The sequence below is a fragment of the Canis lupus genome, chromosome 19, assembly GCF_048164855.1.
Source record: "Canis lupus baileyi chromosome 19, mCanLup2.hap1, whole genome shotgun sequence".
NCBI classification, from domain to species: domain Eukaryota; kingdom Metazoa; phylum Chordata; class Mammalia; order Carnivora; family Canidae; genus Canis; species Canis lupus.
Window position 1 is genome coordinate 9,157,105 of NC_132856.1, and position 23,994 is coordinate 9,181,098.

At 44.7% G+C, this 23,994-nt stretch overlaps 2 long non-coding RNA genes across 4 annotated transcripts in view; both read right to left on the minus strand.

The window, feature by feature from the left end:
• Positions 1–23,994, minus strand: part of LOC140609850 (uncharacterized) — an 83,858-nt gene that overhangs the window by 17,794 nt on the left and 42,070 nt on the right. For 2 of the 3 annotated variants that reach the window (XR_012011581.1, XR_012011583.1), the window contains exon 3: positions 21,995–22,407. This is a non-coding gene — a long non-coding RNA (uncharacterized lncRNA). Of the gene's footprint in view, positions 1–21,994; positions 22,408–23,994 lie in introns of those variants that run through there. The other variant, XR_012011582.1, reaches the window with a different exon arrangement.
• Positions 1,227–9,686, minus strand: LOC140609854 (uncharacterized). The gene is made up of 3 exons (XR_012011586.1): positions 9,556–9,686; positions 3,112–3,345; positions 1,227–1,789 (listed from the first exon to the last, which is right to left on the minus strand). It is a non-coding gene; the product is annotated as an uncharacterized lncRNA (long non-coding RNA).

The window sequence follows — 23,994 nt, forward strand, 5'->3', positions numbered from 1 at the left end:
GTTGGTAGCCTACCACCTAGTTTTCGTTGCAATGTGTCTTGCTCTTAGGTGATAAAAAATAATTTCTAAGGTGCCTGTTGACTAGGAGGCCCCATTCCCTTTGGCTTCTGGATAAAGAGGAAGGTCCCATAATGACATAACCTGTCATTATGCCTGGGATACCACCATTCATGCTTTAATAAAAAATAAGAATGGCTAGTTACAACATGATGGTACTATTTCAGTATTTTAACAATAGGTTTTGGTGCCTCAGTCCTTTCCTGTTGATTATCAGCCATGCTCACTGCTCAATCTTGACTAGGTCTGTAGTGTCAGGCTGATTCGTGTCTGAGCCTCATCCTTGCCTGGTTCCAGAAGCAATGGCTCCCAGTGACTCCTCTGGCCTACTTTTATCCCATAACAGTACCCTTTAGATCCTCAAACCTGATTCGAGTCACACATTCCTATTTACAAGTCAGCAGGCTCACAGATCTCACTTTGCTAAGCTCCATCATAGAGCACTGTGGGATTACAGAAGGAATAAAGCTTTAATGGTAGAATTACAGGTACCAAGTTCGGTGTTTGAGGAAAATGTTCTCACAGAGGGCCAAACCTAAGGAATCCAACTGGCTTAAGTAAACCAGTAAAAGGATAAGTTCCATGCTGTTCTTGGATATCTTTTCAGAGGGTGGATATACATTGCTCTCTGCTGTCTAATTGTCCCCAGAGCAGGAAACCAAAAGGTCTTGTGGAAATTATTGCCTTGACATTTTGACTGAGCTATTTCCCCTCCAGGTGGGTGACCCAGAGCCTATGTGTTTTGGGCAGAAACCAAAAATAACATCCACTGGTTTTAAAGGCATGTCCCCCCAAAGCATTTCCTTCTTCATACCCAAGTTCTGAAAGGATATTTTTAAAAGGTTAGGCATCTCCTCCAGGAAAGGCATTTTGTTGTCTTGCTTGAACTCAGAATGTTCTTAAAGCTTCCAATTGACCCTGCCATTCTGAGCAGAAGGAAGCTTTCACCTATAAAGGTCAGTATGAGGGTAAAACTTAAAACACTTTTAAACAAGTTTTCTTTTTCCTTAATGAGATGTATGCTCAAGAGGAAAAATTCAAATAATATAGACCATCTGAATACTCAGCCTAAATTTTAGCACTTTATGGCAAGAACAGATATGTTACCAGCATCATTTTCATCAGTCAGCATAAGCTAAATTATGCCATGGTAACAAGTAACCCTAAGATCTCAGTGGCTTATAACCATAAAGATTTTTTTTTCCATAAAGATTTCTTGATCAAGCTCCTTGTACGCTAGGGATTGTCTATGGTTCTGTTTGATGTATCTTTCACTGTAGGACCCAGGCTGATGAAACAGCCTCTGTCCGTGCCACTGCTCTCTTACAGTAAAAGGAAAACAGAGCACTCAGCATCATCAGGCAAAGGCTTCTACTGCTTCTGCCCAGAAGGAACAAGTGGCACTTCCTTTCACATTTCATTGACCAGAGCAAGTCACCAGGCCAAGCCAGAGGTCAGTATAGAGAGAGCAAATATTTTAATTAATTACACAACCTTTCATGATAGGTAAAGATCAGAGTGATCTTTTGCCCCAACAAACCCTCTATCCCACTACTCCATGGACCACTTCAGCCTACAGGGTGCTCTCTCCCCAGCATGTGCAAGAATATGCTGCCCAGAATGCTATTTCCTTGATGTCAGTAAGTGTTTAAAGACAAAAGAATTCCATGATTAAATACCTTCGGGAGACTTTGGGTTGAACAAGAGTCTTCACTGCAGGGGTTCTCAGAACCTTTAAGAAAATGTGCATTGTCAGTTTTAAAGGAGGTAGTCAGTTGGGTCTACCACCTGGTACTTCTAGGTCAGCATTCCTAACTTTGGCAGCCTATAAGAATCACCTGGAGGAGATTTTAAAGAAATCCTGATGCCCAGGCCACACCCTAGACCAATGGTTATAGCATCTCTTGGGTGAGACTCATTGCGAGTATTTCTTAAAGCCCCTCTGGTGATTCTAATGGCAGCCAAATTTGGGAACCCCTTCTAAGGGGATGATAAATCTAGGCAATTGGGAAAGAAATCTAGGGAATTGGCTTTCCAGAGGCTCAATCCGGCAGCAACACCCAGAAGGGGTAGGGTTGACTTGTAGCCATTTCTTACACCTATTGAGCAGACTAGCTTCAGCCAGAATGTTCAGTACAGTCCAGATGGACCAGAGGTATGTAATGACCCCAACGAACCTGATAATTCAAAGTTCTGATACTGACAGAAGCCTCCTACCAGAAAAATGATAGCAGGGTGAATTCATATTTATGTAGGGGACTTAGCAGTGTTGAGGCCTGAGTTCCCACCCAGGGACATGATGGAACATCACCAGATTTGTCTCTGAGCTGCATACCAAAAACATCTGTTTCTATGGCCTTGGCCTTAAAAGAAACAGACTCTTTACCAGTGTCTGTGGTGTCTCATGTCAGTTTTCATCCATCCATCCTTTGGGACCCACACAACAATGTACATGTTCCCAGACTTATTAAATCATAAAGGGCATTTGGGCACTGGTGTTCTGTGGACCCCTACACCCTAGAGAATAACCTTGTCCTAAGGTGCGTAAGGAGAAGTTAAGGTCCTAGTTAAGGAGACACTCTTCTACCCTTGAATCACGTGCCCTTGACATCCTCCCATGCAGGGATAAGATGTCCACCTCCAAGGGGCTGCCATTAACTAAATGCCTCCCTGGTTTGAATGACTTTTTCCACTGAGCCCTGCTGTTGCTGGGACCTTCTGGTTGCACAGAAGAATATTTGATATTAAAAATACCTTAGCTACCAACTTGAGTGCCTTCCCCAATGCATGCAGGAACCCTGAAAGATCAGTTGAAAATGGAAGATGACTCTCTAAAGCATCAGATTTCTGCATGAGATTTCACCTGGCCTAGATGGGGCAGTTGAGTGTGTAACTGCTGCACCCCTGGATAACTCATGAAGCCAGAGCCATACCTCAGCACCTTGGATACGCCTCCCCCAGTAGGTTATTGCTCAAACTGTATGGTAAAGAAATAATCTACTCCATCTGTTTCCCCAGGCACTCTGAGGTTCCCCAAGTCTGTCTGGTACTCACCTATTCATCCTCATGATCCAGCACATTAGTAGATGCTCAATAAATGTTGTACCAGGGAGTGCAAAAATGTCTCTCATCTTAAAAGACCCTTAATGATCTCAAAGCTTAAGCTGTCCATCTGTTTCAAGTTAAATTCAGATAAACCTCAGGGAAGCAGGACAAGCCTTTAGAGTCCTTTGACATCCATGGTGGGGACTGTCAGTGCAGGTTTAAAGATTAGCAGCTTTACTGTGGCTGCAAAGGAAATAGAAAATTAAGGCCTATGTTTTGGGTTACAAAATGGAATTGGTTCCCTTTACGTCTCTCACTGGAAGAGAGGAATATTTCCATCATCTCAATTTATAAAAAGCAATCTTAAGGCCAAGAAGAGATAAATGGAGTAATTTCAGAAACCCTCAATTTGGGCAGTTACTTAAATCCCACAAGTCTGAAATCACTGCACATGAACTTTTCTGCAAGCATTGCAGTTCCCTGGACCGGCTGTTCCTCAGAGAGATAATGGGGTGGGTTGAGGGAGCCTAGGTGACTGAAACAGGGACAGGACGGGACAGGTAGGAATTAACGGTGGTGGCAACCTTGAATGACAGTCTAAGAGTCTGGACTTTGTCTCCTAAGCAAAGATTTTAGTGTGTGTGAAGAATATGTGGGACCTTGTTGAAAACATATCTGCCTATACCTTCCCCCTCCTCACAAGACTCTTGTTTAGTAGCTATGGGGTAGGGAGCTACTCAGCAATGAATTTGAGAAGGCAAGTGACATCATGTGTAGGACCCCAGCCACTTGTGTTTCCTAGTCACTGTAGCAGATGCTGGCATGAGTATCTTGCTCTTGGTTCTCACTGTGGCTGCTGTGGGTCACACCTACCTGACTTCCATATACCAGACCTGTAGCCCTTTCCTGTGGGCTCTCTCTGACCCCAGAGCCACTCTGCCCTCACCAACAGCAGGCCAAAAAGACCAGGGGAATTAATGCCTCCTGGAGCAGTTCTGAACTAATGCTGAAGGGGAAGGGGTATAAATATCCCAGCTCCCTCATCTATCAGGTAGGATAGCTTGAAGATGTGTGTTCTACTCTGTCTCCCAGAGAGTCCTAACAGGACTCAGCTCCAGGTGCCCATGGCAGTCACTTGCTTGATGACACATTCTCAACTGGCTTCCTTCCTTTCCAGTCTCACTTCCTCCTCTCCAGCTGTGTTTGCAGGGATCACCTCCCAAAAAGCCATTTTACCTAGCACTCTTTTTTCAGGCTCTGATTTTGGTAGAATTGAAACCACAGCAGTCACTGAGACCTGTAGGACCTTGGACAAGTGGCTTAAACCCCAGGAGTCAGTTTTCCTCATCTGGGAAATGGGAAAAATGTCATCTAAGCCATGGCAGGTGTCACACAGGAGGCCTGGGGACTAGATGTGTCCTGCATCATTTTAACTGGGCTCCTGGTGATTTTATAATAAGTTATTATGGAATCCATGTCATGCATTCCAAAGAAAATACACAATATACATATAAGGCATAAAGAATCACATAAAAACATCTGTGTACCCAGCTCCCAGCTTAAGAAATAGCTGATACTGTTGAGCTCCCAGATTCCCCTCCAAGCCTGTCTCTCCCACCTCTGAGAGTTCACTGTTATGCTGAATTTTGTGTTTATCCTCCTCACACTTTATATGCAGCTTCACTTTAGATGTAAATGATATATTGTTTAGTTTTGCATTTTTTACAAATTGAGAAGATTCTCATCAAAATCCAGATTTCCAACTTCCTTTAACAACAATCAGAAGATTTGGCCAGGCTGGACCCTACATTCCCATATGGGAACAATTTCTGGCACTGAGTCCTTGGGTACCTATGAGGTGAGGCAGGGATTCCTGGGTTTCCACAGTGCCCAGCATCCCCTGCTCTCCCCTCTCTGAGCTCTCTGAAATTCTTTCAAGTTACCTGCCTGTTCTTCCCTGTAGACATTTGAGCTGGTGAATTCCCATTGTGAGAACCCTTGCAATGAAAGAGTTCATGGGACACCATTTGCAGAGAGCCTGGCACAAAACTAGTGCTAAATGAAGTTACTCCTTATCACTGTCAATATCAATGACACCTGAGAAGGCAGCCGGGCTCAGCATTCTTATCTTGAGACTGATGCAATGACATGATGAGGCCAAGGCCACTTGTGTAGACAGAGGTGGAATTAGGACTCCAGCCAGCACCAAGACCTTCTGCAAATCCACTGGGCCTGGCCTCCCGGAATGGGTGGACCAGGCTGACTTTCCCCAGGTCACGTGTACATACCAGCTGAGTTCTACCCCTGCTGCCCCTGCCTAGGCCCACCTGCCTCTTATAAGAAGCCCCACTTTGAGACTAAAGGCTGGGGCAGGTAGGGGAGACTTTGGCAGTGGTTCGCATTTCAGCCTCCGAGAGGAGTGGCACAGGGATGCGCCAGAGTTCTGCCTTCAGGAGCAGATCCGTCCCTCACTGGGCATGGAGGTGGACACTGGGGCCTGTGAATTGTCGCCAACGGATGGAGCTTTGTTTGCCTCACTGAGTCCCCAGACCAGGGGCCGGCCGGAGTGAGGGCTCTTTCCTGAGGGGCTGGACTTTCCCACAGGAACAAAGTAGGGCTTGTTAGCTGGGCATGAATCTTGGCGTGGGGCGGCCCAGGCCAGGCTCGGCGCTGCCAGGCGGCGGCTCAGCGATATCAGGCAAATTCCGCCTTCCCCACAGCTGGGGCTGACAGCAGGAAGCCCCAGGGAGGCTCCAAACAAAGGCAGAAAAATGGGCCACGTTTATTCATTCACTGACCAGCCTGGGCCTGGCTGGCCCACGAGCCCTGTCTCCATGGTGACGGGCGGCCTTCAGAGCTCCCAGTTGGCTCCTCCGTGACCACTGCCCCTCTGTTCCTGCACACCCCCATTACACAGGGACACAGCATCCTGTAGTTGCCTCAGTACGACTTTGCCCCATGGTATCTGGAGGAACATGAGCTAGGCCAAACTAGAAGCAAGGGCTTGTAGATTCAGGAGGAAACCTGTGTTGAGTTCTGAAAGCCAGACACATGGCCAGTTTTGGGTGAGTGGGTGAATGTGATGGGTACAAATCCACACACTAGCTAAGCACCTACTGTGTTCTGGGTCAGGGGGTGTATGTATCAAGCCAACTCAGCTTGTCCTATCCAGTCTCATTCTAATACAGCATGCAAAAATAGAGGTCTGGTGGAACTCAGTGAGCAGGACACTAATTCTGCATGGGGGAGGGGGCATCAGATAGGGAAGCTTCCTAGGGGAATGGTCATTGACATTGGGTCTTGAAGGATGCATAGGAGTTTGCCAGGCAGGGAGGGAAAGGGCATTCCAGGCAGAAGAATCAGCTTGAGCACAGGTGCTGAAGCCTGAAAGTATGTGGTGTGATTGGAAACTAATGGAAAGTCTCTTTTAACTGGAGTGAAGAAGGGACATAGCTGGAAATGAGGCAGTAATAGGGGTGGGATGACTATATGATGTGACGGAGAGAAGCAAGGTCAGCTGTTCTCCAGTCACTGCCCAGAATTGGCCCCTGGGACTTACTCTGAGTTTTGAATTTCTGGGGCCGGTGTGTGGGGGATATGAGTTAATGTATATCTAATACTTTGAGTTGTAAATTTCTAGGGGGGACATAAGTTAACGTATATCTCATATTTTGCAGTTTACAGAGCCCTTTCACACACATATATTATCTTATTTATTACTATATCCACTGGGCTGGAAAGAACCTGCAGATGAGGAAACTGAGGCCCAGAGAGGACCCAGAGGTCTCTGAGCCATGAGGTTGCCTGGCTGTGATTCAGGGGCCTGAGTGACACCGATGCCCTGCCCACTCTTCCTCACCTCCCTCTGAAGGGAGGTTGAGAAGGTGCATACTTCTAGAGAAGTATTTGTAGTCCAATAATGTCAGTGCCCCCTCAGTGGGGACTGAGATCATGGCAAAAGGCTGGGACACTGAGGGACAAGTAAATAATCATGGTGGTCCCCTGCTCAGTGCTCTGGGCTTCTAGAACAATTGCAAAGAAAAGAACCACAAGATTCCTTCCCAGTACCATCTCTGGCTGGTCCCAGCAGGAGTTAGAAACCCCTGGGCAGGAGGGGTCTAAATTCTAGGCAAACTTGGAATCTGGAATATTGTGGACATTCTGGAGCCTGGGAACAGGGACAAGAGAGGCCATTCATGATCCATGACCCAGGTAACACTTTGTCTTTCATAGGCCTTCTCCAAGTCTTTGGCCCTGGGTCTCCCAGATTGAGCCAGTGGGCCTGGCCTGAGGGGGTTGACCTGGTGCTGGGTGCAGGCAGGAGAGGGGGTGGAGGAGAGGAGGCAGGACATGCTGGGACACCATCAGGTTGCTGTGGTCATGGTCACTTGGTCTTCATGCAACCCCCTGAGTGGGGAGGTAGTAGGATTGTGATCTCCATGTTCCAGGTGAAGACCTTGAGCCTCAGAGAGGCAGTGAGTTGCCTGAGTCACATAGCTATGGAGCAGCAGAGCTTACACCAGCACCTTTGTTACTCCCACACTCCCAGGCAGCTGCTGGTGGCAAATGGTTTGCTCAGTGTAACTGGTTTCCAGGTGCTTTTCCTGCCTGGCCAGGCCTCAGTGTCCCTGACCTTCAGGCAAAAGGGCCTCTTCACCTTGTGGGTCCTAGTGTTCACACCTACTTGCTGTCTTTGTGTGACTCTCTGTGCCCTCCATGCATCTGACTTTTGCCAATTTGACCTTGGCTTCCAGTTCTTTCTGCTCTTTGGAGTTTGATGTTGGTCCTGAAATCTGGCCCAAGTCTACTTTACCTGCTCAGAGAAGAAGGAGAGAGAGAAGAAAAGGAACAGGAAAGGAAAGGAAAAAGAAGAAGGCAGGGAGGGAGAGGGGGAGGAAGGAAGGAAGGAAGGAAGGAAGGAAGGAAGGAAGGAAGGAAGGAAGGAAGGAAGGAAGGAAGGAAGGAAGGAAGGAAGGAAGAGGAGAGAAAGGACATGTGAGATGAGCCTCCTGAATGGAGGCTCCATATTGGCCTCCTAGAGTGGTTTTGGTTTTGGGCTGAATAAGAAGAAATGACAGTGACAGCATGTCACAACCATTTAGGACACAAATGGCAAGCACATAGCATAGGAGGGGGTGCCCTTCACTCTTGCACCCATGGCAGATGTAACTAAGCGACCATGCTGCTCTTTCTGTCATGGCCTCAGCTTCAGAATCCTACTCAACACAGGGATCAAAGCAGCCACTATCAAGCAGAGTCGATGTCCAAAAAAACAAAAAACAACAACAACAACAAAAAAAACACATGCATTTGTTATCCCTGGTCTATCACTTTGTGTCCTCTGAAGAGCTTGCTTACTTCTGACCCTCATTTTTGCTCCATGGGTCAGAGCAGGTGTAACTGTCTTCATTTTATAGATGAGGACGAGGCCCATAGTGACTCCTGCAGCACCCAGCAACTTGATAACAGAACTAAGGGTGAGAACAGAAGGAATCTGGGCTTTTACTCTACTGGGGAAATGAAGTCCCACTGCAGTCAAGGTGGGAGCTTTGTATAGATTCCTCTTTTCTTCCTTTTTCTTTTTCCTGGAAACCCACCCAGTCCTACCTTCCACCGCTTTGGTCAGGGAACGAGTCTCCTGATGTCATCCAAAGATATTAGTCATTGCTAAATCTAGCCATTCCCCTGAAGCACCCAGCCTCCTGGACTTCCTGGAGCATGCATGAACGCTGCTGCCACAAATGTGTTCTGACAGCCGCTGACAAGGAGAGGCAAGCGATGTTTGTACAGCTCTGCTGGGCCAGAAGGAGTGCTCAGGGAAGCTCCCCGGGCTGGGGGGCTGGGGCACCTTGAGAGCAATAAAAGCAACCCAGAGGATAGGTTCACAGCCCCTCAGCTGACGGTTGATTCTGAGGTATGTGCATGGATGACCCAAGCTCCCTGACCATGTGCGTTGGTTGGCCACTGAACTGAATGAAGCCTCATTCTCAGAACCGAGCCTCTAATGTGTATCTGCCTCTTCTTTGATCCCCCCCCCCATACCTCCACACTCAGTGAGTGCCAACTATCTACCACCCACCTACCTACCTCAATCCCTATCACATGCTCCCAGGTGGCTCTGTTTTTCTGCTTACCTGTTGGGATACCCACTGGGCATCTCCTCTTAGCTGCCTGCCTTGCACCCGGGTGGAAATGTCTCACCTGTTTCCATGCTCTTACCAGGCTTCTCTTCTCCACTCTGCAGCTGGGAACTTCCCCAGACACACCTGCCTTGCTCTGGCTAGTTGGGGAAGCCCTCGGCTCCCCTTTTCTCTTGGGTACCATGAGTTCTTCAGAAACAAATGTACCCAAACCTTTCTTGCCTTAGCTCTGTTCCAGAAATTGCCACCTTTGCAGTAACAAATACCTGTATTAGCTTCCAGGTGAAGTGACAAGTACTTATCACGCACTCACCTGTCTCAGGCACTGCAGGGTGTCTTTTTTATTTTGTGTCATGCTCCACTGAGCACATCTTTCTTATAATTTTATAGACTTGGCTCACCTTCTTCTACCACCTCAGTAATCATGCCACTGACACAAGTCATAGTTTACTGAATACCCACTCTATGCCAGGCACTGTGCTAAGAGCTTTACCTGCATAGGCTCACGGAATCTTTGCGATATTCTTACAAGAGATATAGTATGCTCCCCTGTTTTTCAGTGGAGGTCACTTTGTCCAGGTTACCCAGCCAGCAAATAGCAGAGCTGTGTCTAGAAATCAAGATTGTCTTTCTCCAGAGACCATGCCTACCTTGGTACACTGCCTTTCCAACCAAAGAGGGGGTAGGTTAATGACATCTACCATCCAAAATGCCTAAAACTTTGTTGGAATGTCACAGAATAGTACATGGTCCTGTCTTGAAATAATTGATACTCTGTTTGGGGGAACTCACACTGCCACTCACACTACCAGCCAATATTTATTGAAATTTCATTATTAGGAAAAATGACAGGTTTCATTTCACCTGTTAGAGCTGATCATTTGGTGATGATGATGATAGGCCTCTAAGGTGGACATGGTCTCAGTGGCAAAAAGTTAAGTGTCAGTTATTAATGTCTGGGGCACAAGAGTGGGTAGTAGAGGTATGTGTGCCACAAATTTCATTTCTCCATATCCACACAGTGGAAAACATGGGAGTTTCTAATAAGTTCCTAGTTATTGAAACAGGTGATAGAGGAAAGAGAAAGAAATAGGTATGATTAGAAAAAGCTGCCTGATGGAGATAAGACAAGACCAGTTTAAGGTCACTGTACCCTCTGGGGTCTGAGCTATCTTCTGGGCCAGGTTGTATTTCCTTAGAGGTGATACAAAAAGCTAATTCTTCCCCATGTCTGGTTCCCTTCTTTAAAAGAGTTGATTCTGTCAAATTAAGATCTGGAAGATACTCTCTGACTCCAGTATTCCTAAATAATATTTCTCCCAGGGTGGAGCACTTTACAACTCATAGACTTCTCTCCTATTCATGAGCTCATTTGCATTTCACAACAAGCCCATGATTGCAGCCATTATAAAGATGGAAAAACTGAGGCCAGAGAGCTTAAGTGTATTCCTTACCCAAGGTCTGCCCAGGTCTGCAGCAGGGTTCACTGAACCTAGTTCTGCTAACATCAGTCATTCTCTATTCTTTAACCATATTTATACATTTCCAAATAATTAGGGAATTTTGATTAGGTTTAGACATTCCTCAGGTAATTCTGGTGTTCAGCCTGGATGAGACCACTGCTAAAAAAATAGGTTTTTATGACTGACTTCAGAGGAGGGAATAGAAGCTCAGAGAAGGTAAACAACTTGGCGAAAGTCACACATCCAGAAAATAATAGAGAATTCCACACCGAGCCGGCTAACTCTATAACCCATGTGTTTACCATAGTCCAGGTGCTTTCTTTTTGTTTTCTCTCTCTCCCTGAGTGGGACTATCCCACAGCTCCCTGACCTGAGCTGAAGGCAGACACTTAACCAACTGAGCCACCCGGGCACCCCTCTAGGTGCTTTTATATATTACTGTATTTAATGCTTTTAGCAACTTTATTGTTCTTTTAAAACTAAGCGTCTGGTTTCTAGTCCAGAAAAGTTAGATAACCAGCCTAAGATTGCAGAACTCAAAAAGCAGCTAATAATGGCTCCATCTTGATTATATTTAGGTGTAAAAATGTGTGTGCATTTGTCAAACCCATGCAATAGCTCACTTAAGATCTATGCATCTCACTATTGATTATACCTTTAAAAGAGCATGTATAAATCATTACTGAACTCAGTAATGATTTAGAGTAGAAATATAGAGATGTTTACAACTTTAAAAAAATCTAAGAAAAAGTGGGATTGGTGAATAGAGAGAGAAATAAGTGCATAGATATGTGATAAAGGTGGTAGGTCTATGGGTGTTCACTATAAAATTCCTTCAATTTTTTTGCATGTTTGAAATTTTTCATAATAAAATGTATGCAGGAAGTCAGTAATTTCCATTACTCAAGTGACTGTGAGCTCAATAAGGACAGGGATCTTTTGTGACTGCTAAGTGTCTAGCACCTAGAATCATGCCTGGTATGAAGAAGGTTTTCAATAAATACTAGCTGAATGAGAAGTAATGGTAGTATCTAGCCTGTGGCTGTAACTCTTAAGCTAAGCACTTATCTAAAGAGAGGGTTTGATAATGTTTCTGAACCAGGCGATAGGGAGGGAACGCTGGGTAGAGTAGGGTGGGGAGAGGTCATCCAGTTTTCTGTGTATGAGCCATTCCTTCTGGGAGCCTCAGCAGCAGGAGCCCCATACCCAGGAATCATTATGACCAGCGTGTTGTATGGGTGTATGCTGTCCTCATGTGGCCAAGGTAAATATTGCACTTGGGTTGGAAGGACCTCTGTCCCTTGAGCCTACTGGGTGGTACTCAGGGGGGCTCATATGCTAGAAGGGCAATGCTGGGTCCAGAGATACAGCCTCTCTGAACCTGGGGCCACTTCTTGGCATGATCCGGATCAATTAATGGTTCTCCAAGTGTGGGCTGTGGATCTCCCACGACCTCACTGCTATCCCGAAATTTGAGAGAAGTAACTGACATGTATTAGGCACCTATCTGCTGACACTCTTTCATCATCTGTCTGATTTGATCATTGCATTGACCCTGCCAAGTAGGTGGCATGATGGCTCAGAGATATTGAGACTACCCAGTAAACTGAGGATGGGGATACTGTCTCGAGGAATTCCACAATATGACAAAGAGGACACTACCCTTGGTGGTGTTTAGAGTACTCTAGCTCTGGAAGGCTGGCAAGGAGTTGGGGGAAGTCTGAAAAAGCCCCAGTACTCACATACATACCTTGAGCCCTATAGCTGTCACTGAGGCACCATGGGTGGGGTTCTCCAGCCCCTTTCACACCCTGCCAGACCCTACTTCTGATGCTGAAGAAAATTACTTAACCTCTGAGTCCTGCCTCAATATGTCAAATGGGCATAATAATGTCCTTACCTTATAGGTTTGTCACCTAAATAATTGAATGCAAGCAAATCATAGTGTCAGGCAAATAGTGCATGCTCAGAAATTACTCCCCCAGGATTATTGCATCCACACAGGTAGGGATTGTATCTGTTCTGTTTATTCCCATGACCCTAGCATGTTTGAAGGGGTCAGCTATCAAAAAAGAACAAAGTCAGAGTTAGGAGTATGGTCTTTACAGTTGGATACCTGAGTCCAAATCCTGGCACTGCCAGACTTCAGTCCAAATGACCTTGACAGGATACCTAACCTAAGATTCAATTTCCCTGTTTGTAAAATGGGAATAATGTCTACTCTATAGGGTAGTACACATGAATGGCTAATGTGAAATAAGATACCTGGCACAGTGCCTGATATGTAGCCAATACCCAAATAAATGCTAGCTAGTAGTCAAATTATTCTAAGATGGATATCTAATGTTAGCTGTTGTTGCTCTGAAGAATAGTAATAATAATCCATTGATTGTACTAATTTCCCCTTCAAGGCTGCACCAGCTGCAGCTCTAACTTGACCTCATCTGAGTTTACGTATTGGGTGGAAAAAGAAGGGCAATGATAGGGTGCCTTCCTGCTCCCCTGGGCCCAAATAACCCTATAATTAGCAGCATAAGGTCACCCAGCCCTCAGGGTGATGATTAATTTTATGTGTCAGCTTGACTGGATCACCCAGTATCCAGATTAAACATTTTTTTGGATATTACTGGGTATGCTCTGAGGGTGCCTCTGGAAGAGATTAGCATTTGAACCAGTGGACTCAGTAAAGCATATTGCCTCCCAAGGTGGCACGCTTTGCTGAGGGTCTGCATAGAACGGGAAGGAGAGATTTGTCCCTTTTTTCTTCCTCAGCTTGTAAGCAGAGACATCTTATCTCATCCGGTCTTCCCTGGCCCTCAGACTGAGATATATACCATTTATACCATTGGCTCCCTGGGCTCTCAGGCCTTTGGATTTAGGCTGAATTATACCACTGGCTTTGGTGGACCTCCAGCTTGCAGATGGCAGATTGTGGGACTTCTCAGCTTCCATAATCACATTAGCCAATTTTGAAGCATCTATTGTATTCTGAATGAGAACACAAAGAGAAAGGTAGTACTCAACCCAAAAGAAAGACTGTCTTCTGCAAGGCTAGAATTTTCGACCCCATCAAACATAGATGTGGGGCACTTAGAGACAGGAGACCACATTTTTATGCTCTCATAACACGTACTGGAGATAAAACCCAGCGCCAGACATGTATAAGAATGTCCCACAAGCCCCAGGAGATGAGTAATGATGGCGTTACTTTGAGACCCGGTTCTTCCTTTCAGAGTCTGAAGCAGTTCTGTCTCTCTCTCCTTGTTATCTCTGGGTTACAGAAGCTGTGTATTTGCTGTTGACCTTGAACAAGCCCTTTTCTCTTTCCAAGCTATATTGTGATTTTTGCTTCAGAGAATTGGCATCAGGATCCAGCTATCTTGTTTTGCTGTAGTTACCAGAGCCTCTCAACTTTTCCTGCATTTATAGCTGATTAGCTGCATAGTGATGAGCCCCAGAAGCCACTAAGCTTTAGCCAGACCAGAACAATTTTGGACAGAGTGGGGTCTCATAAGCTGTCCAACCAGCAAGGAGTCAATCACTATCCAGTGAGCTAAGACAAGCACAATGGTTGTTACTCATAGAAAGTAAGCCATTCATTGGTTTTTAAGTAGCTCCTTAATTATAGGCTCTCTGATGGGAAAAGAGAGAAAGCAAGATAAAGAACAAAGAACTTCAGAGCCTAGAGCCTTTGTGGATCACTGGTCTGAGACCATTAGATGGGGATACCTGCAGGAACCCTGAAGGATCCAGTGGGGCCCTCTGAGGAGGAGTGGTAGTCCAACAGGCCCCAAACCTGTTGCATACCTGCTTCCCCTTTAGAATGTGAGACATCATCTGAGGGTGGCTTTGGGTAGTTCATTTCATTTTCTCTACTATAATATGGACAGAGTAGGGGACCAATGGTCTCTAGAATCATATACACACAGGACCCAGAGGTCAGCAGTGAGGGAGGTGATTGGGTGATGCAGTGGGATCTGAGTTTGGAATCTCAGAGGGAGATCAGCGACAGCCTCTTTCAGCTCCAAGATTATGCATTCAGTGTCTGCATGGCAAGTCAAGAGTGAAGACACCAGTCTCTGAATACTCAGAAGGGGGTTAGGAGGAAGGAGACATCATTAGCCCTGCATGGCCATGGCCAGGTTTGCTGGGCTTGCTGAGTGAGCTCGGCGCTCTCCAGGGTCCTGATGTGGCCCTGGCTTTCCTTCTCTGTCCCGGATGGTGGCTCAGAAGTCCAGGTTCCTAGGAGCAGGATCCAGGGCTCTGGGGCAGCTTTGCCGTATCACCTTGGAACACATTCAGAATCTATCAGACTTAAAACTTTTTTTAAAAAAATGGGTTTCACCTCCCTCCACCTCACTCCACATTGTCTTAAAATGGTTTATTGAACAACATAGGTCTAAAACCTTTTGCTTTTTTTTTTTTTAACTTTTTGCTTTTTATGCTTTGATTGTATTTGTCTGTCAAGTCACATAGTCTCTTTTCTTATTTCTCTCAAAAAAAACCCAAAATCTTATTTTTAAGTGATCTCTGTGCCCAACATGGAGCTCAAACTCACAGCTCCGAGATCTGGAGTCGCATGCTCTGCCAACTAAGCCATCCAGACATCTGTCTCTCATTTTTCTCTTTTCCCTCTTGCTCATCTCTCACTTTCTTTATTTTATTTTATTTTATTTTTATTTATTTATTTATTTATGATAGTCATACAGAGAGAAAGAGAGAGAGGCAGAGACACAGGCAGAGGGAGAAGCAGGCTCCATGCACCGGGAGCCCGACATGGGATTCGATCCCGGGTCTCCAGGATCGCGCCCTGGGCCAAAGGCAGGCGCCAAACCGCTGCGCCACCCAGGGATCCCTCATCTCTCATTTTCTCTGCCCTTTCCTCTCCTCTCAGAGTGAGCGCTCCCTTCCTCCAGGAAGAGAAGGATTCTATCCATCTTAAGGAATTATTCTCATTGACTTCACTTTATTCACAATCTGGATTTGAATACGACTAATCTTGAAGTTCTCCAGATTACAAAAATCCTCATTTCTCCAGAAGTTGCCATGTTGTAAGAACATGTTCTTGGCCTTTGGGCCTGAAAGCTATGACTTGGAATGGCTTAGCCCCACTTCCCACACTGTGCCCAAACCATAGTAGAGGAGCTTGTGTGCAACATACATTCACCCACTGAATATGTATTGCACCCCTGCTATGTGCCCGGCACTACTGTAGGTACAAAAAAATGTAGCTGTGAACATGGCAAACACAAATCCCTGCCCTCAGGGAGGTTACCCACTCATGAGGGAGATGATATAACAACACTGTAAGAGGGCAGCTTTCTCATTGCTCGATGAAGGTGAGGAGTCATGTAGAAAAAACATACACCCTTCTTCAGAACCAAGACTAAACATCCAAAGTGGTCTCAACAGTGCTAGTTTGGGTGCAGTTGCAAATACTCATCCTGGGGGCACTTGGGTGGCTCAGTGGTTGAGCATCTGCCTTTGGCTCAGTTCCTGGGATTGAGTCCTGCATCAGGCTCCCTGCAGGGAGACTGCTTCTCCCTCTGCATATGTCTCTGCCTCTCTCTCTGTGTGTCTCTCATGAATAAATAAATAAAATATTTTAAAAATCCAAATACCCATCCTGGTGGGTACAAGAGGCACCAGGGCTGTGAGCCTCCTTGTTAGAGGAAAGGGTGGTGAAGTGACAGGTCCACAGAAGAGAAAGCAAGAGGGTAAAAGTTGCTTCCCTGAAATATCTTACTTGTTCTAAGTGTCAGATGATTGGGGAAAGAAGGGGCTAAGATCTGAGTAGGAAGGGAGAAGGTTTGAGATCACTAGGTCTTTCAAGGCATGAGCTATGAGCCAAATCACAGCTCCATTTGAAGGTAGACCAGCTCTTTCCCTTAAATTCACATCCGCCTAAAGCCCAAGGCTGCAAAATGTCTGAAAAAGGTTCTGGATATCCCTACTGCTAATACTTATGACCTGTTTTCAGAGCACACTCTTAGACACTGCATATGTGATTGTGAAATCATACTAACCTTTGGGAAGACCACTGTCCACCAAGGATTAGCCCCACATGCTTTGATCTAAGAATACCAATTCTGGAAATTTATCCTATGAAGTAATTCAAAAATAGGGAAAATGCTGTTTTAAGGAGGAAAACATAATTTTAGCAGTGGCGATTAATACTGTGAAAGACCAAAAATAATATAAATGTCCTAGAGAAGGGTTAGATGAATCATGGTTTATTAATTTGGTGGGATATTAAATATATCACTAACATGATAGACATAGGGCCCCAATAGACTACAAATGTCAGAAATCCTCCATATCAACTATTTCTCTTAGAGGTGAGGGGTCTGACTTCCAGAGAACAGAAATGACTTCTCGGAGATCGCACACAAGTCCAGAACCAATCAAGGAATAGCCTCAGGGTTGCCTTGCAGTCTAGCTGCCTTTCTCCTTTTCCAGAATCTTACAAAGGGAGACTTATGCCTCACTTGGAAAATGAGTTTGAGTTTTGGAAAAACACAGGCAGGACATTAAGTGCCACAAAATCAGGGACGTTCCATGCCTTTGAGCAACACACTGAGAATATCAATGCATTCCCATGGCTGTCCAGTCTGGAGAATTCCATGAGAAGGCCTTGGTATGGAGCTTCCAAGTCTTTTATTTTTTAACCTCTTAGCTTTCTGAAGGCATAATTAATAATTGAAATTATATATTTAAAATAAACAGTATTTTTGTTAAAGTGTGTAATGCTTTGATTTGGTATCTATATATATTGTGAAATAATCACAAGTTAACTAACCTATCCATTATCTCACATCAGTACCTCTGTGTGCATGTGCATGCACTTGTGTGAATGCCAAGATCTCCTCTCTTAGCAAATTTCAAGTGTACAGTACAGCTTTATTAACTACAGTCACCATGCTATATAGCTCCCAGGTCTCTCTGACACTCTCTGATGTCTTTTCACAAAGAGCAGAGGTGGCGGGGGAGGTTCTGACCCAGAGCCCCCAGCAGGTGACAGTCTCTGTCTAGAATTTAATCACTTTGTTTTTGTTTTCATTTTTACAGCTGCATTCTAATTATGGCTATCACACTGGTTTCCTATTTCTGGTAACATTTATAAGATTTCTTTAAAAATAAAAAGATGCTTGTTTTAAAGGGAGACACTGAATGGAAGAGTGTAAGGGGGATTATGGGTGTGGCAGGAGCTGGACAGTGGGGTTAGAGTGGAGGAAACATGGGAAGCACTGCCCTGAGGCACTTTGCAGCAGGAATATTTGTCAGTGTTGCAAGGAATGATTAGGAGAGAAAAAGGAACTCAAAATTGCATGCACACATTGATAACAATTATGTTAAACAGAGTTTTTCACTGGGGGCACTTGGGGGCTCAGTTGGTTAAATGTCCAACTCTTGGTTTCTGCTCAGGTCATGATCTCAGGATCTTGGGATTGAGACCCATGGTTGGTCAGGCTCTTCACTTAAAGATGAGTCTGCTGGAGATTCTCTTTCCCTTTTGGTCTCCCTCTGCCCCTCTCCCTGGCATACATTCTCTCTCTCTCTCTCTCTCTCTCTCTCTCTCTCTCTCTCTCCCCCTAAAATAAGTAAGTAAGTAAGTAAATAAATAAATAAATAATTATTTTTCAGAAAAAAATTTTAATTAAAAACATAGAAAAAAAAAAAAAAAGAACTGTGCACCTGGGTGGTGGTGAAAGAAAAAAAGCACAGTGAAAAGCTAAATTTGAGGCAAGGAAAGGTTTTTGTTTTATTTCATGTTTATTTTTATTTTTAGGAATAGAGGCTTAAGGGGGATCCCTGGGTGGCTCAGTGGTTTAGTGTCTGTCTTTGGCCCAGGGCATGACCCTGGAGTCCCAGGATCGAGTCCCGGGATCGAGTTCCACATCAGGCTCTCTGGATGGAGCCTGCTTCTCCCTCTGCCTGTGTCTCTGCCTCTCTCTCTCTCTCAAATAAATAAATAAATAAATAAATAAAATCTTAAAAAATAGAGGCTTAGGGATACCTGGTGGCTCAGTTGGTTGAGCATCTGACTTTTGATTTCAGCTCAAGTCTTTTTTTTTGTTTTTAATATTTTATCTATTTATTCATGAGACACACACACACACACACAGAGGCAGAGACACAGGCAGAGGGAGAAGCAGGCTCCATGCAGGGAGCCTGATGTGGGACTCGATCTCGGGTCTCCAGGATCACACCTCGAGCTAAAGGCAGCACTAAACCGCTGAGCCATCAGGGCTGCTCTTAGCTCAGGTCTTGATCTTAACTCTAGGCTGTGAGATTGAGCCCTATGTCCCACACTGGGCATGGAGCCTGCTTGGGATTCTCTCTCTCCCTCTGCTCCTATCTTCCTATAAAAAAAAATGGAGTCCTGGACATGTTTGTAGGCTTGTGGAAAGATTTGCTAGAGAGATGGACATTTAATTCATGCATTCATTTATTCCACAGTATGTATTAAGCACCTCCTTTTGCCAGGAACCATACTAGGCATGAGAGATACAGCAGTGAAAACAACAACAACAACAACAACAATAACAGAAAAAGCCCCTGCATTCAAGGATTTGCATCCTAATGGGAAAAGATGGCAACAAATAAATAAATATATGTCCAGTGATGGAAAATGTCACAAGAAAACATAAGGCAAAAAATGGACATAGAGAGTAATGGGGAGGAGTGGGATGTTATTTTTTAATAAGTGTTCAAAGAAAGCTTTGCTGATGAGGGATATTTTAATAAGTCCCACATGAAGTGAGAGGGGAACTGTAAGAGATCTAGAAGAAGTGTGTTCTCAGGGGAGGAAGTAGCAGTAGCAAGTGCAAAGGCCCTGAGGTAGGTGTGTGTTTGAGAAACAGCAAAGTGTGGTTGGGGTGAAATGAGTGGAAGTAGAGCAGAAGGAGAAGACTCAGAGATCACATAGGGCTGGGTAGGACAGTGTAAGGACTTAGGCTTTTACGATGGGTGAAATAGGATTCACCAGAGGCCTTGGAACAAAGAAGTGTTGATATCTGACTTGCATTGTATGTGCACAACCTTTCATATCGAACTGAGAAAAGACTGGAGGTTAGGGCAAGAGTGATGGGGGAGGAAGCTATTGCAATAGTCCAGGATAGCGATCTCAGTGGCTCATCCAGGGGGTGGTAGTTGCTGAATATACAAATAAACAATAACATAAATGGTAATTACTGGAGTAATTAATGGTATGACAGGAAGCTACAGAAGGCAGAAGGGAGGGACACCTAGGGGGCTAAGCGGTTAAGCATCTGCCTTCGGGTCAGGGTGTGACCCCAGAGTCCCGGGATCGAGTCCCACATCGGGCTGCAGGGAACCTGCTTCTCCATCTCCCTATGTCTCTCATGAATAAATACATAAGATCTTTAAAAAAAAAAAAAAGAAGTCAGAAGGGAATGAGATCAGGAGGGCTGGGATGAAGGAAGTGAGGAATGAGCTTGGAAAGGGAGGGAGAATAGTTCTTCCCCTGGGGAAGAAGGAGATGCAGACCCTTGAGGAGCAGAGACATATGGGGGAGGAGCTAAGGCAAAGTGAAGAAAGACAGGTGCAGGACTTTGGGTATTCCCAGGAAACAGGACCCAAGGCTTCCTGCAAAAATAGCAGAAAAGGAGAGCTGTCCCTTCTCTATCGTGAGCTTCTTGAGGTGAAGTCCTTCCCTTCTAAGTTCATCTCTGACTACTGAAGCCCCAGTAATAGGAATGGGCCTGGCATACTGTGTGCAACCAGCCAATGTTTGAGTGAAGGAGTGGATGAAGTGGACGGAAGGGTGGATGGAAGGAAGGATAGGTGGATAGAAGGATGGAAGGAGAACATGCTAGAACTTGAGTTAGAACTCCTACTTCAAAGTTACTTTAAAGTAAAGGAGTGGATGAAAGAGTAAAAAAGTTTTGAATAGTGATCTGGGAAATAATAGATTTGAATCAGATTTGAGTGGATGAAACCAATTTATAGGTCAAAGTTTCCTTGGAGGATCAGAATTAGAGCAGAAGGAGTTGGTATTCTGAAGGGATGCTTTAATCAAGCTGTCTAGCCTGACAAATGCGGTTCTTTATCCAGTGTGGGGCTGGGGACATCTCATTGTTCTTGGAGTTAAGGAATCTGGGTTCAAGTGAAGCAGCTGTTGTCTTTAAGTAGGGGGACAGAGAAAAGAAAGAACTCAGTCTGACAGAACTCAGTCCCCTGGGGGAATATGAGCTGGAGAGATAGGTTATCAAGCAGAACTGCACCCTAGCCTTGTACCCAGTTTTCAAAATAAATTGGGTCCTATGAGCTATAGGCTTTATCTACCCTACATCCAAACTCATTTCCTCTGTTTCTCACTCTTCCAAGGTGCCCCTAGGAAATCAAGCTAATTTTATAGGCTAATTCATACTAGAGTGTTAGTGGTTATTGGGAAAATCAGTCATTCCACTATCCTCCACCAATTAATAGGCATTGAAACTAGGATTCATAGAGGAAAAATGACTTGATCAACCTGGAAGAGATAATAGGCTCATGGAGAACTGTTTAGAGATAATGCTTGTATAGAAAAATGACTTGATCAACCTGGAAGAGATAATAGGCTCATGGAGAACTGTTTAGAAATAATGCTTGTATTGAGTCTGGAAGATACAGTAGGTGTTAGTGAATGAAGGATAAGAGAATCCCGGGCAGTGGAATAGCATGAATGAAGGCATGGAAACAGAGGGCTCTTCAAGCAGTTCTAGATGCATGGGGCAGGGAGGAGGCCTGGAGAAAGATGAGGTTGGAGAGATGAGAAGTGCTAAGTCACCTATGATGTGTCCTGAGGTGAGGAATTTGGATTTGATCTTGTAAGCAGTGGGAAGCTCCTGATGAATTTGGAGCCAATCATAGTAGAGGCAGTGAAATATAGTGGTTAAGAGCATAGACTCCTGAGCCAGACCATGTGAGTTTAAATCTGGACACTCATTGGCTGTGTGACCTTGGGCAAGTTACTTTACCTTCCTGGGCCTCTGTTCCCATCTATAAATGTGTACCTTCCTCATAAAGGTTGTTGTAAAGATAGTAGGTGTTATATAAATGCTGAGGACCATACCTAGCATATACTAAGTACAGTGTGCTTCTATGCCAATAGTCTTCTCGTCCTCCTTCTTATCATCATCATCTTAGGTTTTTGAAAGATTCTTCTACTAGCTCATATTTTGGGGTAGACAGGAGCAGGCCCAGATTGCAAATAGGAAGACCAGTTGCTATAATTCAGGTAGGATAGAGTAGACTTTGCCTGAAGGACAAATCCAGCCTGCCACCTGCTTTTGTAAATAAAATTTTATTGGAAGATGGCAATGCCCACTTTTTTACATACTGGCTACTCTTAACTTTCACACTATAGTAACAGAATTGAATGTTGCAACAGAGATGATCTGGTCCTCAAAGCTGAAAATGTACAGCTTTTGGCCCTTGACAGAAAAAGATTCCTGACCCCTCATGCCAGCAGGCAGTTCAGCTTTGGGGCAGGGCACATGCTTTTGCGCTCCTCCACCCATTTTTGGAAGGGACTGCTCACCTTTTATAGGTTCAAGAGACACCTGGCTCTGTATTTCTCAGCAGAGTCTTCACGAACAGATGGGTGAGATATTTAAATTCTCTCCACTCAGTTTCCTCTCTGATTAGTTTGTATGGCTTTATTGTTCTTTTGCAAATTAATTCTTGCATCTTCAAATCTGTAAAGGAAAAAAATATTGAGAGCAGCCCATGACCTTTCTGGCAGTTTTCAATTTCTTCCCTCTTCATTTTTAGCTTTCATTACCCCCAGGATAGCATCTAATTATTTCTTGAATAATCACGTCTCCTGGGCTCTGAGGAAATTTGAGAAGTTTGCTCCCTATTATGTCTTCCAAATTAGTTTCTCTTCAATTTTGGTGCACTTTCTTTTGTCTTTTCATCTTGGTTCAGCCAAAAATAGTTTCTCAAATTGAGTGCTAAATTCTTCGGGATTTCGTTCACTTCAATTAACTTTCCTCAGGACTCTCTTTGGTTTTATAAATGAGGTCTTTGCTCATCAGGATCTTGGTCCTAGGCCACTGCCTTTTCATGCCAACCTTGCTTCTTGTCTTCATCCTTTGTGAATGATGGGGAATGAGAGGGGTATGGGGAAGGATGGGGGAAAGTATACAAAGAGGCAAATAATCTAGTGTGTCTGGACTCTGTTATTTACAAGCTGAGGGATGTTGGGCAAGTCGACCTTAGTTTTCTTCTCGGTAAAATTGGCGGAGATGCCTACTGCATTGAAGAGCATGTTGATGAGAGATATCAGTATTTTAATGATGGATTCTGGAGAGTAGGCCTGGGCCGTGGGGAATAACATTCCTTTCTTGCTGTGTCTGGGCCTTTAGGAGAGTTACCCATTGTCAAGACCACTCTGAAATTCTCACAATCCAATGACCAAGCTCTTAGCACCAGCTTCACTTAGAGGAGAAATTAAGTAGGGAATTGATGAAACTTTATTAAAATCATCATAATATTGTCTGTTTAGTGAAACACTTTTCAGTGTATAGATTAAGTGCATACCTGTTATGTTATTTCACAGCCTCCTGGAACCCTGTGGGGTAACCCTGCACCTAGGCATCGACCTGTTTTACAGTCAAGGAAACTGTATCCCAGAGAAATCAAGTGACTTGCCCAAGGTCACACAGCTAACCAGGAGCAGAGTCACTTACAACACTGAATCTTACCTTTTTACTTTTTTTTTAACCTTTTTTTTTTTCTTTTTTTTTACCTTTTTTCTTGACACAGGTTCTCTCCTTCCTTTGGTAGTTTTTTTTTAGCATCCAAGTGGAGAGCATTGACTTTATAAGGATCCTCTTGATAAGCACATAGTCCAATGTTCCAAAGAGCACAAAAACCAGGAGTGGCCCAACCTGAACTAGGGCACATAAACCCCACTGAACCTGAGGACCCAATCCAGCCTTGAGCTGCTGGAGGCCAGGAGCTGTGTCATGCTCATCTGGGCACCTCCAGCTTCCACCACATGCCAGGCTCTCTCCAGGGCTCAGAGAACACTCAATGAGCTCCACATGTGACATTAAGAATATTGGGTGTGAGTCTTCGTTCTTCCACTTTCTAGCTGCATGGCCTTGGACAACTCCCCAAACCCATGGGAGCCTCAGTCTCCTCATCTTGTAAATGGGAGTAATGCATCTTATAGCTTAGTGGCAGAGTTCAAAGAAGAGAATATGAGGACACACATGCTCATGAGCACCTCTTCTCCCCTCTCCCTCTGTTCTCTCTCTTTCTCCTTGCCCCCTTCT